Source organism: Agelaius phoeniceus, chromosome 4 (assembly GCF_051311805.1).
Source record: "Agelaius phoeniceus isolate bAgePho1 chromosome 4, bAgePho1.hap1, whole genome shotgun sequence".
Taxonomy (NCBI): domain Eukaryota; kingdom Metazoa; phylum Chordata; class Aves; order Passeriformes; family Icteridae; genus Agelaius; species Agelaius phoeniceus.
Genome location: NC_135268.1, coordinates 68,077,849 through 68,093,026, shown reverse-complemented (window position 1 = coordinate 68,093,026; position 15,178 = coordinate 68,077,849).

Genomic DNA, 15,178 nt, shown 5'->3' with positions numbered 1-15,178 from the left:
GGCATTGTCCATGTGGAGCTTGATGAATGTTTCAGCTGGAGGGGAGCCACCTCCATTGAGCTGAGAGCAGTGGGTTCATCTTCATACAGTAAATTTGAAAATTACCCACATCAAAACTGGTAAATTGTTGCCTCTCTGTTTACCAGCATAGTTTGTCACCATTTGCATAACAAGTTTTCAGGATGAATCACGGATAAACTGTATGGTGTCTCTGAAATTTCACTTTTCCTCTAAAGAACACAGTTAAATTTAATTGTTGTTTTTAAGAACAGACAAACAGGCAGCCACACTACATATCCACAAAATATTCAGTGAAGCATGAGGACACTGACACCCAAGATTTTACCAGTTATGATAAGATTTCAAAGAATAAACAGTTGTGACTTATAATCAATGCTGCAAAAATCAGAGTATCTTCTCTTGGTTATTTCAATAAGTGAAGCCCAAATCCCACAGCCTTCTGGAGTCAATGGAAAAGTTTGTATCTTCAAAAGCAAAAAGATGTGAGTATTTTAAAAACCATCAAGAAGACCCAGTGGCCCATTAGGTGCTCTTCTCTGGCACCAGCTGTTTAAGAAATAATAAAAATGCAGTAAAATTGATGTGAAGTAGAATGGCATGAACTGACTTCCACAGCTTTTAGTCATGGACCAATGCATGGAGATAACAACACTTACCTCCAGTAATACCAGTTTGATACCAAGATTACAGAATCACAGAATATCTGAATTGGAAGGGACCCACAAGGAAATTCAAGTCCAACCCCCTGCAGGCCAGGGGGGAAACCTACACTCATAGTCCTTGGCAAGAAACCTCACCACTGTGGTTTCAAGGGACATTCTGTGTTTTGAAGAGAAGGGGGCTGGCCTCTCTCCCTTTCTGTAAGTGCTGGCCACGTTAGAGGAGTATTTTGGTTTGGAACAGTATTTTGTGTATATGAGTATTTTGTGCCCTTGGGAAGCGATCCCCCATGGCTCCCCTCACCACAGAGTTCACAGAGGTTGCTCAGTTCACACAGCAGCCTCAGGTTCCTTTTGTGGGAGACAAAATCCAATCCTCTGTTCCAGCACACCCCAGATGTTCTCCTACAGGGATGTGAGGCTCCCAAACTACACCCTCTGGACACTACTTCAACACATGTTCCTGATGGCACCTTCTGCAGGAAACCCCACTACATATCAATGGAAATAACCCCCCTAAACCACGTCAGGACCTCAGCAGCAACCCCTTGGAGACACTAATCCAGCCCATTTCTGCTGAGTTATTGGAGGAATAATCTTGTAGAAGCTTAATTAAGGTGTTTGTTCCATTGCATTAGTCACAGACTACTGTGGGCAGGGCTGAAGGTCTAGCTGTGTCCTTACCATTTTCTTCTGGCAGAAGTTTTTCTTCATTTTGTTTCTGGCTCCTGTGATCCAGCTCTTAGCTCCCTGCAGGTCCCTGTGCCTCAGTTAGGCCAGGACTTACCTGGAGCAGCAAAAGCACCTAATGGTCATCTGCTGTAAATCCATGTGTTACTGCAATGCTGCTCACAGCTGAGCACAGCACAGGGTGGCTGCACACTGGAATTGAATGATGCAGGGGACAGATACAGGACCTGGGCTGGTTACACCCTGTGACACAAATAAATGGTTTCACCCTCAGCATCACCATTAGAAAATCTGGCTGGTGGGAGCAGCCTGGATCTGGGACAGTGCAATAAGAAAGGAACTGCAAAAGCAAATTTTCCTGAGAAGGAGGAGGATTAGTGTAGGACTTTGGTGATGATGTTTGAATTGGCTTTAACAAATAACCCTCAAAGGGAATAGTTTTTGGCTCTATCCTGAACACTAGGTTGGCTTTGAACTACAAGGGATTCCACAAAATCCCAGTCTATTTGCACTCCTTTCTGGTAGTGTAGGATCTTTTTGTCTTTTTTTCATGCTGGCTGTACAGCTCACGCATTACCTTTGAAATTTCATAACGTGTTATGTAACTTTTTTTTCTTTATGTCCTGGCCTAGCTTGCTTTTAAAACCAGCTGTGTCTTTTCAGCTGAGGTGAGGCTTTGCAGCCAGCCTGCATTATGTAAACATGCATTGTAACATCCTCAAACCTGCAGTTAGTCAACAAAAGATCAAACAGACCATGGTGCTTTCATGGCAGCCATCAAAGCCACTCAAAGTTTCTCAGTGAAAGCTGCCAGCTTGGCTTTTTTGTTTTTTTGTCCAATGACAAAGATAAAGCTATTTATCTTCCTTTCAAAGTTACAAATAAATAAGGAAAAGGACAGTAGTTTAAAATGATATCTTAATCAAACCTGTTCATCTCAAGAGTTTATATTTCAAGCCTTTACCTGCATTCCAGAGTGAAGTCAAATGTCAAACTTTCCCCCTTTATCTTCTCTCCCTGACTCAGGAGAAGATCTGTATCTTTAGAGAATGAAACAACTGTTTTCCTTAAAATGTTTCAATAGGCCTTGGATTTGTAAAACAAGCCACTTGTCTGGCAGGTGCTTTGATTTCAGAGAATTAAAGTAATTGCCACAAAAGGGCTGACAAACCCCACAGCTGCTGGAGTAAAAGGAGAAGGAGCTGCATGGATGTACACAGCATGTCTGGGCAGGAGAAATGGTGGACACTGAGGGGGGCTGGTGTTGACTTCTTTAATTTACTGTCTATTTTTCCATTCAATCCATTTTGATCCTCAGAGGATATCAAAGTATTGTTTCCTTTCTCCTCTTTCCTAAATCAGCTTTATCAACTGAACCAGTTGTGAGTGTTCAGAAAAAGAACACAAAGCACAGTCAGAGCTGTAGTATACAAGATGTGCAGAAATAAGGTTTATTGAGTCTACATGTGGGAGGACTGAAATGAACTTACAAAGCAGCTGCAGATGAGAGAAAGACAAACAGCTCCTCATGTGCACTGATGATAGGACAAAGAGTAATTGGTTTCAACCCCACTAAGAGAACTTCAGGTTGGCTACCCTGGGAGACTTCTGATGTGATTAATTTTGTTCTAGGAAATCTTGTTCAAGAATCTGTGAAACCTCCACCACAGGAGGGTCTCATAAACAGCTGAGGCAGGAATGATTTAAGTGTTCATGAGGACAACTGATCCTGCCTTAGAGGAATTGAAGAGTTGTAGGTTAAAACACTTCTGTGAAATATCTTCCAAGATTGTCTCCAAATACCTCATTTTATTTTCTCAAATGCCTTGGATTAGGCTCAGAATTGATTCAAAGTTTGGGGTTGTTCATGCCTCAGCCAAGACTTTGGGTTCCACTGCTCTCTCCATTTCACATCTGACGTTCCAGCTCGTGCAGAGTGGGGTGAAAACCAGAACCCAGGCAAGGTCCCAGCACTGGGACCATGACCCTTGCAGGCAGGCAGCCCCTTGCTGTTAATATCAGAGCCTTGCAGAGCTTTCTCACCTGCTGTTATCAAATCCCCCTAATCCCCACAGTGTTTAATCTGAATATTGACCTCCTCTCTTTCCCGCTCAGGTGGCACCTCCTGAGGGAAGGCACTCAGTGAAAAACAGTGAACTTCTTTTGGATGCCAGGCTCAGGAATGGTCATGGACAGAAGCTGATAAACTGCAGAACAAGGCCAAAGCTTGAGGCTGCCCTGTGCCCTGTCAGACCTGTTCCTCTGCCCTTCTGCTCACCCAAGTACCCAAGCCCAGAGCAGAAAGGACAAGATGCCTCCCACCTGTCTTGCATCCCCTTGCAGGTGAGAAAATGCTCTTTTTTTTTTTTCTTAAAACTGGGTCATTATTTACATGCAGGCAGATAGTACATATTTTTGGGAATTAGATAGGAAGAGTTTTTTTTTCCCCTGCAAGTCCAGTCCCTGAAATTGTGAGTACAACTAACAAAACAGAATGGCAGGCACAGAGAATAAGTTCCACTATTTAAGTAGCAGCCAGGAAGAGGTTGAGAAAACATTTTGATGCCTATAAAATCATCTGGGGAAAAAAAAAAGCATTCTCTTCCTGTTTTACACCTTAGAATATACTCCTAACCAGTTTTTCCTCTAAGTTCATATTTAAGTTACTTGCTGCTCTATAGAAAGCTGCACTAGTGCTAAACCTGGGCCAGTCTTCTTTCTGGATGTGAAGGTGCCAGGAAATCACAGAAGAAAGCCAAGTGCCAGCCTCCTGGAGAGGGAGAAGGAAATAATCGTTTTCTGTGTGTGTAATTGTGGCTTCTGGGTGTAAATCCCAAATTCTCCCATAAATTCTATTGTAGATGATTTTTGATTCCTACATTCAGGTTCAAAATACAATGTCATGGGCTCCCACTCTCTCCTCTTCTTTCCTGACATTGTTCCTCATAGCAGGAATGTGCAGAGTCCTCATCTGCAGATGCATTTTTTTTTTCAACCACCCTGCAGAAAATATTCTTGAATGAGAATGAAATCAATGGAGTATTCAATGTAAACATTTAGGAAGGCCAGACACAGGCCATGCAGAGGCATTAGCCACTCTGAAGCTGGCAGCACAGTCCAAAGCACACTCTTGGCTCCATGTCCTTGCTTGGGTGGAAGGTTGGCTCTGAGCCTGCATGGATTGCAAGGGCTGTGCCTTCAAAGGACACTCCAAAGAACTGCTTGCAGTTGTAGTTTTCTCTAATCTCCAGGATCCTAACTCTTTTTAACACAGAAACTACTCAATTACCAAATGGCTTTTTTAATTCTTTCCTGTCTTTGCTGTGTGTATTTGTTCTGCTACCATTCCCTTCCAAATTCATTATCATCCTCTCCTTCCACTCCTTTCTTCATGGTCCAGATTGCTGCTCTCTTTGCCTTCTTATGTCCCTTTTCCCTGTTTCTCCTGTGCCAAAAGCATCCTGCCAGTCCCTCTGTTTGCATCCCTGCCTCCTTCAAGTCCCCTTTAACAAATCATTCCTTTCAAAATGCCCACAAAGAGAAATAATGGGCCAAAAGAACTCCATGAAGCCATTCACCTCTTTGATGCTGTCATGCACCCTGTCTCCTCTGTGCTCAGCCCCCTGCAGTGGGGCTGCCTTTCCCCTCTCTCAGTCATGCCCAACACCAACAAACTTCCTAAATAATTAGGGGATGAAATTGGGCTTGGAGAGTGAGCCATTGACCTTGCTCCATTCTCAGCTCTGCCATTAAGCTGCCAAATGACCCTAAATAACTTTTTTAACCTTGTCTGTCCCAACCTGTCTCTTCCTGTGACTTTTTTCGACAAAACGTGTAAGCTCCTGGAATCTTCTTATGTGGAGCTAAACAAAAGGGACCTATTTTCCCATTGCCTGACTGGTATTTATCCCTGCAACCACAGGCACCTTCACAGTCAATATCTACACCTGAGCTACTCACTTAAGTTTCCTAGAGAGTCAGAGGGGAGCAATAGGCAGGTTTAGGTTAAATTTCACCTAAGCAAATGTAGGTTTTATATTTGGGATGAAACTATTCACTTCATCAGAAAGCCTGTGTGTTGAAGATAATTCCCCAAATAAAACCAAGTGCAATTCTTTGATGAATTTAGCTGAAAATATTTCCCCAAATATTAACTAATTGCAATTAATTTATGAATTTAGCTGAAAAATCAAAGTTATTTTTGCCCAATTAAATTGCATTTTTTAATAAATTATCCCATGGAAAAAAAAAAAAAAATTGCCCAGACCCAGACCTTTAGGGCAATGGTGATTTTTCTAAGTCTTTCCAGTAGTTTCTTTGTAAATGGATTCTTGAATCTTTGCTTTACAAGGAAGTTTTGCCACATTTCACCCTCCCAAAGGGCTGTAACTGTGCAGAAGGCATGAGGACAGGCAGGTACCAGGGGGTCAGCTCCAGACCTACCTCAGAGCTCCCAATTTGGTTTTCTGAAAGCAGAAAGCAAGAGCCCCTCACCATCTCAGGAACCACATCAGTACCTAAACCTGGATGTAACACCACAAAAATGTGACAAATGTCACAAAAATGTGACTTTCCCTGCCTCAAATGAGAACTTCCATGAAATGACATCTGCTGAAGAGCTCATGGGAAGGAATATCCCATTTTCCTACCCCAAGAAAGAAAGAAGCTCGGGGAATAAGAGATCTTTTGCAAGACAAAAGATGGAGAGGTCATGTCACACCAAATATGCAGAAATGGAGGAGCAGGAACATTACACCAATCCCTGCTAATCAGCATCACCTCATCCAGCAAAAATGGCAGTAAATTTGGGAGTGTCTCTGAAAAAGACTAAATAACAGAATTAACTTTAAAAAAAGAAAAACTCAGAGTTTTGCCAAAACCTATTATATACACTCTACAAAGGGGTGTCTGTGAGCAACAAAGAGGGAAACAATAATAATAAACTGGAGGAATGGCTTTCATAGGATAATAAATGAATTGCAAATAGCACACATGTCAGGCACACTAATTTTGAAAGAAAACAGTTCCAAAAACAGAAAAAAAAAATGTGACTGGGACAAATCTCCATCCTTAGGAAATGAGAGGCACTTCCCTGAGAAAACAATCAATCTATAAAAAAATATTTGTATTTTGGGTGCTATTTTTTGGTCAAAGTAAAAAATTATATTTATATATATCTCCACACATTGAACCAGCCCAAAGCACCTAGAAAGATTACTACACAGAGTGTGGGGCCTGCAATACCCAGTCAAAGGGAACTTCTAAAACCCACCTGAAACTAGATAAGGAACAACTCAGAGAATGGATATGGACCTAGAAGAAAACCTCCCAACCTTCCATAAGGAAGAAAATTCAGACAATTAGTTTAGTTGTTAGTCACATTTATTGGAAATGCCTGGGTCAGCTGTATGAGGCTGGAGAAGTCATCAGGGACAATGGAAAATGGAGATGGACTCTGATCCTGTAAAGGAGACAGAGGAGTTAGCACCTTCCTGTCAAGCTCTTCTTCCTAGAAGGAAAGGTTGGCAAAATGTGGAGGGTTAATTATTTCAGATCATGAGAGTTTGATGCTCTAGAGAAATACTGCAGTGGCTTGTAATTCTGAAAACTGGAATTTGATCAGCTTATTTTGAAGCCAAGGAATCCCCTACCTCTGTCTATTAGCTATATCTCCTCTGTAAAGAAGAGGAGATATAGCTAATCAGCTGGACAGAAAGCTGTGTTTTGTATCCTTCTAGAGCCTCTTGAGCCATTCTGTTCAAGGAAAAAACAGCATTGAGACATCACAGAAAATGAAGAGAAAACCAGAGTTTTCTTTCTTGGAGGACATCTGTGATGTTTAGAGTTACCTTTCTGTGGCAGTAGCATTGTGAAGGTCTATAGAGAATAAAATCTATGTTCAGGTATTTAGAAACAGCCCAGGAAGAGCCACAGGTGAATCCACACTGTGATATTCCCATCTCGTTTGAGGTAGAGCGGTGACACCTGCATCCAGAGACCCACTTTGACATGGCCTCAAAGAGGCTCAGCAGCAGTCCTGGAATCACTCAGGAGTCCTAATAGTTACACCAAAGAGTTTTAGAACTAAATAGGGCTAAAAAGGGAAAATATTCCACAGAAATTATTCTGCAATGTTATGTTGTGAGGTCCCCAGGACGAGGTGAGAGATGAGAATTTGACTCCATGTTCTCAGAAGGCTGATTTATTATATTATGATGTTATATTATATTAAAAGAAATGCTATACTAAAACTATACCAAGGAAAGAGAAAGACAGAAGGCTTAGCAAGAATGATAATGAAAACTCGTGACTGACTCCTCAGAGTCCAACACAGCTGGCTGTGATTGGTCATTAATTAAAAACAATTCACATGGAACCAATCAAAGATGCACCTGTTGGTAAACAATCTCCAGACCACATTCCCAAACAATCAGATAATTATTGTTTTCATTCTTTTCTGAGGCTTCTCAGCTTCCCAGGAGAAGAAATCCTGGTGAAGGGATTTTTCAGAAAATATCATGGTGACACTGCAAAACAACACAATGCCATAGAGTTTTAAAGCCTTTCTGTGGAAAACATAAACATTCTGCTTTGAGGGTGTAATTTTGTAACAAACTTTGCTAAAGAATTTAACCACAGGTTCAAACATAAACATTTTGCACTCCTTGGGTTAGTAAATAATGTTCTGCTTCTACGCCAGTGCTTGTGTCTGACTTGTGTAACATCAATTCTTGTTTCTTTCCTTTTGGGCAAAGAGCAGTTCTGATGGCAGTCAGTAAAGGAAGGAGATGCTTGAGAAACAGAAGTCAGAGAGTGGCTTTGTAGTGAGGATTCATTTAGACAATTTGGTATCTATTACAAGCTGAAATCAGGCAGTGCCTGCATGCAGATGTGGAGAGGGAGTGAAAGGAACCTTGCACAGGGTGAGGGTCTTTTTCCTTCATTATCATTTCATTATCATTTCCTCCATTATCATACTTATCACAAAGTAAGTGAGTGACACAAGTTTGGGATCTGATGGCTACAAACACACTGGACATGTGTATCACGAGGCTCCAGGGCCCTGTGCTAGCACCATGTGCCACTATCATGTTCAGGTGCTCTCTCCATCCAGCTGACACTCAGAATTTATTACCAGGGTGGAAGGGGTAATCTGTAATCTCCCATCAGTAGGATGTGGCTGTCTGCTGCTGCACACAAGGAAAACCTTTGTCCCTTCACTCCTGGTCCCTTGGGCAAAACGGCTGCACTTAGGGGAAGGTAATAAAGATCCTCTCAGATCTCCACACTGTCTCTGTCTGGGAAGCAAGAAAAACAGAAAGGGGGTGAGACAGAAAATGACAGTGCATGCCCTGAAACTGTCAGTGTTTAGGAGGCATTTGGACAGTGCTCTTAATGATTTGCTTAAACTTTTGCTCAGCCCTGAATAGGTCAGGAGGTTGTACTAGATGGTCATTGTATGTCCCTTCCAAGGGAAAGAGTCCATTCCATTCCATTCCATTCCATTCCATTCCATTCCATTCCATTCCATGATCAGGGATGGAGGGTGTGCTCCAAGGAGAGGGTCCAGCTGTCTTTGCTGTCAGATCATGTCAGGAAAACAAGCCACAAACTGCTCGCAGAGCATGACAGAAGTGTTTACCACATCTGTACAAAACAATTCCTGCCACACTCCATGACCACTGTGTGTGTGATGGGAGGAGGGATGGGGATGAGGGAGGAAGGTCTTGCACCAGGGCTGGTGATTTTGAGCAGTTTCCAGATGGCCCTGGCACAGCAGGTTTTATCTGTCTCATGAAGAATGTGGGTCTGTCATTCCAGCCACTCAGGGCTTCTTATCACTCTCCTGGAAGTGTTTGCCTTCACCTGGCAGTTTTCTTACTGTTACCCATGAAATAAAGATTTTTATCAATTGCAGTGGAATAGCCAGAACTTCTTTATTGTCAGTTCTGTTGAAACAGAAGGCCAGTGATGACTGGAACAGCTGGCAGCCTGTGCAGGCTGACATGAAAAATAATTTGCTGAGCTCTGTCATTCAGATAAAGAAAAAGGACCAGGTTCAACTCTGGGAGAAAAGTGAGTCTTAAACAAGTCTGCAATTTTGCAAGACCCAAGGCAGCAGAGTGGTACAGGTGGAAAGATAATTCCAAAGTGGGGATGGTGGAAATAGCATCTAAAAGGTGAAACAGAGATAGCAGGTGGCCTAAAAACTTTTACAAGATTTTGCACAGAAAGGAAGGGACAGAACATCCATACTACAAGGCCAAGTGTTCAAAATCTTCCCACTGCTCTCACCTATTATGTCCAGGAAAAGAAAGAAAAAAAAAAAAGAGAGAGATCTTGGGTACAGGTTTAAAACAGGCAATCATTTGCTTAAAATGATACAAGGAAGATGGGTTTATTTTCCCCATGGCAGTACTTTCCTTTGCATGTTGTCAGTAAGTGACCAGAACAAGAGAGCTCAGAAGAACAGTGGGCAACTTTGTAATGTATGGCTGCAGAAGGAAGTCAGCAGGAACAATAACCTGAATGTCCTCAGACCTGATATTGATTCCTTTTAGACCAACAGTGGATTTGGAATATTCTGTAGGTGTTACATGCCATACCCTGATTACAGTAGTCACATGTGAGAAATATTATAGTAATGTAGAAATATATATATTATAATACATATATTATAGTGCAGCAGCCCCTGCCTTGGCCTCCTCAGGCAGGAGCACATGGGACAGTGCCCATGAGCCTTTCATCCTGCCAGGCAAATGTTTTCTGCAGAGAAAAGACAAAAAAGGGAAATTCAATGAAGGCCTGGGCAGGAGAGAGGAGAGGAGAGGAAGGAGGGAATGGGAGTGATGAAGCAGTGAGTACAGAAATGCAGTGGCTGTACTGAGGGATTAGCAGGCTGTGCTCCCCATTTTTTGCAGCACATGATAGTGTTTGGTCACTTGAAGGACAAGAAGAATAAGCACAGGGACCTCCTCCCACGTTTCCCACCCCATTGGCACCATCACTGCTGGACCATGGCAGCAGCAAATGAACAAGATATTACAGATATTACTGCAGTTAAATGATGAGTTCAAGCTGCTAAAAAGCATTTTAATTTCTTTTTCTTAATTTTTACATCTCAAAATACTCCTTGAAGGCAGCTCCTCAGCAGGAGCTGAAGGAAAATAGGCTGGTTACAGTTTAATAGACTGGTCCCAGAGAGCTTTTCATAAAATAGTTACACTATTATAAATGAGAAATATTGTAAGAATAGCTAAAATGGGAATTTGCACGAAGTATGGTGCCTTTTATTTGCATATGACCTCAATGATTATGTGCAAGATTTGGCTGTCCTCAGAGTAAGTGCCACATTCTGGTTAGAGAAATATGATCCCTTTGTTTTGGCAGAAAATAAATCTCTTAAGGTAATCAAAAATTCATGTAGCGTATTCTAAAAATATCCCCTCCAAAATTCACTGTGCCAGACAAAACAGGAGAAAATATTTGCCTTTGACAGGGATATTGATCTATAAAATGTTTCTTTTCTTCTCCCTTCTTTGCCCTCTTGATTCTCTTCCAAGCTCCCCTGTTCTGGTGCTTCCAGAGGAACGAGGGCTTCTGGGAAGGACCATTTTGAAGCACAATTTTGTCAGCTATGCCCCGAATTTTATTCCCACTCAGGAGGCCCTTTGCACAGTTCTGGCAATTTGGAGAGGAATTACATCCATTTCTAGCTCTTCAGACTCCTCCCAGCATGTATAAGGCCCTTTGTAAGAACAAGGGCTCAGTGTGCACATTATTGCAAGGTTGCTTTGGATTCCCTCTCCCCTGCACAGACGTAAATGGAAGTGGATCTGGAAAAAATGTTTCACTTCCTGTGAAAGTCAATCCACCTAGTCAGGAATCCTCATAAAGAGAAATACTGCTCAAGGCAGGGATTTCTCTGAATAAACTAAGTGTCTAGGTGTTTTGAATAGGTGGATTTCCTATTCAGTGGTGCACACTAGTGGCTTTATAATGCAGCAGTGATGCACAACACCTCTGCTAGCTTAAAAATACAAGCTTTAGGATGCCTGGAACAGCAGTGCAGAGCAGCTGGACTGGCCCAGTGCATCTGTCCCTTGCTGTACCAGTGGTGGGAGCTGATTTGGACCAGCTGTGGCTTCCTTGAGTTGGCCACTGCTTGCCTCTCCATTTTAAGCTGAAGCGAAGAGAACTTGCACTGCTGTAACTCTACAAGATGGAATTTTCTTTACTCCCCACTCTTCTTCAAAGGCAAAACCGTGTCAAAAAATCATGCAAGTTTCTGACTGATATACTTACAAAACAGGGGGGCTTGGGGAAGTAAAGTTGGTTTTTGTTCAGCAGAAAACAGCAAGTCACTGGAGGGATGGCATTTCCAAACAACATATATCCCACCTGTCTCTTTGACCTGGCACCCTGTCACACCACAAGAGTGATGGATTAAAGCTTTTATACAGTTGACTGCTGTTTCTGAGTCTCATTTTTCCACTGAGGGCTCTATTTCCCCATTAGCAAATGTTTTTATTTCGGGCAGACTACAATGCCTTGTTTGTGTTTGTTTGGCAAGCCATGGGTTAGCCTGGTCAGAGGAAGGAGGAGACGCAGCCCATCCCTTCTGTAACTGTCTGTTAACAGCTCTGAAAGGCCACTGGCAGGCAGCAGTCCCTGCTGCTCCCACCCTGCACTCCAGGCAGCCCATTACTGAGATAAACCAATATCACCTATTGAGCATTAGCTGACATATGGCTTTTGAGGGACAAAATCAGATAAGAAAGAGTTTAAATATTGAATCTACTTGCACAGGCTTTAACTTCTCTGTTTGCAAGGAGGAAGAACACAGAGGCTTATTCTGAAGTCAATCATTTCAAAATGCAGTCAATAAAAGCAGTGTAAAAGAGCAGCTGGTAAGTACAACCATGTGTCAAATGAACCATTGTGTTTTCTAGGAATGAGGATGTAAGAAAGCCTGGTTATGGGACCACTCTTTTTCCTGGAATGCTATATGTTTAAAACAGCAGCTTAACAAAACACCACTAAGATCAAGGGACATTTGCTGTTAAAGCCTAAGGGAATCACAGGTTTCCTTAACTGAGGGATTCTTAAGGCCTGGAGGAGCACTGAAAATGGTGTTTCAGCTTCTCTTTGTCTCCTTTCTGATCTATTTTTTATTTGCAGTTATTGGCAGAACTAAATCCTTCTTTCTACTAATTCTCAATTCATACTTTCACATGGAATAGACTTTACAGTTGTTTAAGACCCATGACAAACTGGCATTCACAAGTCTGGAAATAGACATCCATATTTTTGTGAACAAAGAGGGTAGCAAGGATTTAAGCCTTAATATTCAGAGGAGTCCTTCAGGTGTTCAAATGTTGTGGCAGGGCTTACTATTTCCAGTGACTTTTGAGAAATTTTTACCATGTTTCTCATCCTTTTTTCCATGCATCCCTCAGAGATGGCAGATCAGCTCCCCAAAACTTTCATAGACTTTGGAGCCAAAAAGGAAATTATGTCTCATCTATGATCTCTTAAAAACCTTCAGATTGTTCTGTGTGGCTTTCATCCAGTGCATAACCTTCAGGAAAGCTCAATGAGAAGATGAGCAGATCATCCCCACCCTGCAACCTGTCACCATCTCTGGGACTGAGCCCAGGGCTTCACACAGCTCCTGCTGTGCCAGTTAGCTGGAGCCACATCTCAGAGCTGCATTGCTGCTGGAGGCAGGTTTTTAAGGAACAAAACCAACTCTCCCACCTCCTTGGAACCTGGAAGTGGCTGATTGCACCTACACCAGAGTTCCCTGAACCACCTCAATCTAGCTGAGTTCCTCCTCAGGGAGAAAATGCTGCAAATTCCTCGTGTGGACAAAAGGGGAAGCCACTGTGGCTGCTCGTGAAAATCAGTCATGGAAAAAGAGCTGGGGATTCATGAGCAGTGAGAGGGATTATGCACTGTCCCATTAAAATGTGTTCCTCTCCTGGGGAAAACACCCTGCATGCCACTGCTTTGTGCAGCTCACATCCAGTAAACCAGTTACATTGCTTTGAGGGAGTGAAAGGAAATAATATCCCTCCTGAGGGGAGCAGGAGGTCTTTCCTGTAGATACCAGAGTTTTGTCTTAAACTGTATGTCCAAGTCCAACAATTTTCAACTTCCTTTGCAAAAGTAGGAAGGAGTCAGATGGAAGAATCACTCAAAGTGTGGAATAACAAGATTTGCACAGATTGATTTATTTCCTTCCTCCGTCCCCTTCTCCTTCCAGATCCTCCTGAAAAGAGCTAAAATAATAATCTCTAAAAATTAATAATACAATTAATAATCTCTAAAAAATAATCTCTTGAGAGTATCTGTTACTGACAGTTCATTACACCACTTTGAATGGGATTCTTGCTTTCACTTTAAAACTGGTTTCGCCAATCATGAAGGATTTTGTATTTGCAATAAAAACACAGTGTGGTGGGAATGTGTCATTTCAGTAGCAATCTACCTTTCATCAACACTACTGGTTCCTTTCACAGTATAGTTAGAATCAGTCTCTGATTTTAAAAGACAGGAAAGTTTCACAGAGTGCTTAGAAGCTCCCTCATGCTGAGCTGCTCTTGACTTCTGGCTTAGAGATGAGTCAAATACTGCAATGGTACAGAATTATATCTCACAGACTGATCTTTATCTCTCCAGGACCTGAGTTAATCAATCAGTGGAAAAGATTTTCATTAGATGTTTAGTTAATTTCTACTTTTATTACTGGGACAATATTTTCCTGTTAACTTGCTGATGTTCAAAATGTTCAAAACTCTTCTTTCAGAGACTTGCCAAAGTAATAAGTGACAAGCAGTTTATAATTTGTAATTGTAAAATAGTCCCTTTTTTTTGCAGGAGATACCCGTATTTTGTAGTAGAATTTTGTATATTCGTGTAAGATCTCGTAGAAGTATGCACAGAAGAACGTACTGTTGCATTATTTGCCTTTGAATGGAAATTTCCCATGAATGTAAATTAAACTACTTCACACAAGTGAATACAGTACAAACACAATTATGCCACTGTGTTTCTTACATATTTTGGCAAATTAGTAGGATCTGGTTATCAAATTTATGATGTTCTGCTCCCATAATAAATAATATGCGAACCCATTAAAACTACATTTCTCACATATCATTAACTACAATAGACCAGCACATGTGCAAACATAATCTCCTTCCCAAAGCCAGATACTTTATATCAAACTTCAGGTTTTTTCTATGTGGCCTGTTTGTAATATTCTTGGAACCTGGGGAGTTAAAATGATTGCTATATATTTGAGACCTATAAAATGCTGGGTTAATTTTTCCAAATGTCATATATGTTTTCCACTCATCAGATTCATCTGAGTTTTCGTTCAGTGTCTCCTACCATTAGATCCAAGTTTTAGCCTGCTAATTACCAGCAAAAAGCAGTCCCTTTCTTTTTAACTTGCCTGGAGAAAAGGCAGTTCAGGGGACACTTTATGGTTGCCCTGTCAGGAGTTTGTAGCCAGGTGGGGATTGTTCTCCTCTTCTCCCAGGTAACAAGTGACAAAATGAGAGGAAATGGCCTCAGATTGCAGCAGGTGAGGTTTACCTTGGATATTAGGAAAAAAAAATTCACAGAAATGTTGAGCATTGGAACAGTCTCCTCAGGGAATTGGTGGAGTCACCATCCCTGGAAGTGTGACAAAAGGCATGAGGGTATGGTGTTTGAGTACATGGCTTAATGCTGGTGCTAGGCTGACAAGTGGACTTGATGATCTTAAAGGTCTTTTCCAACTTCAACAACTCTATAAT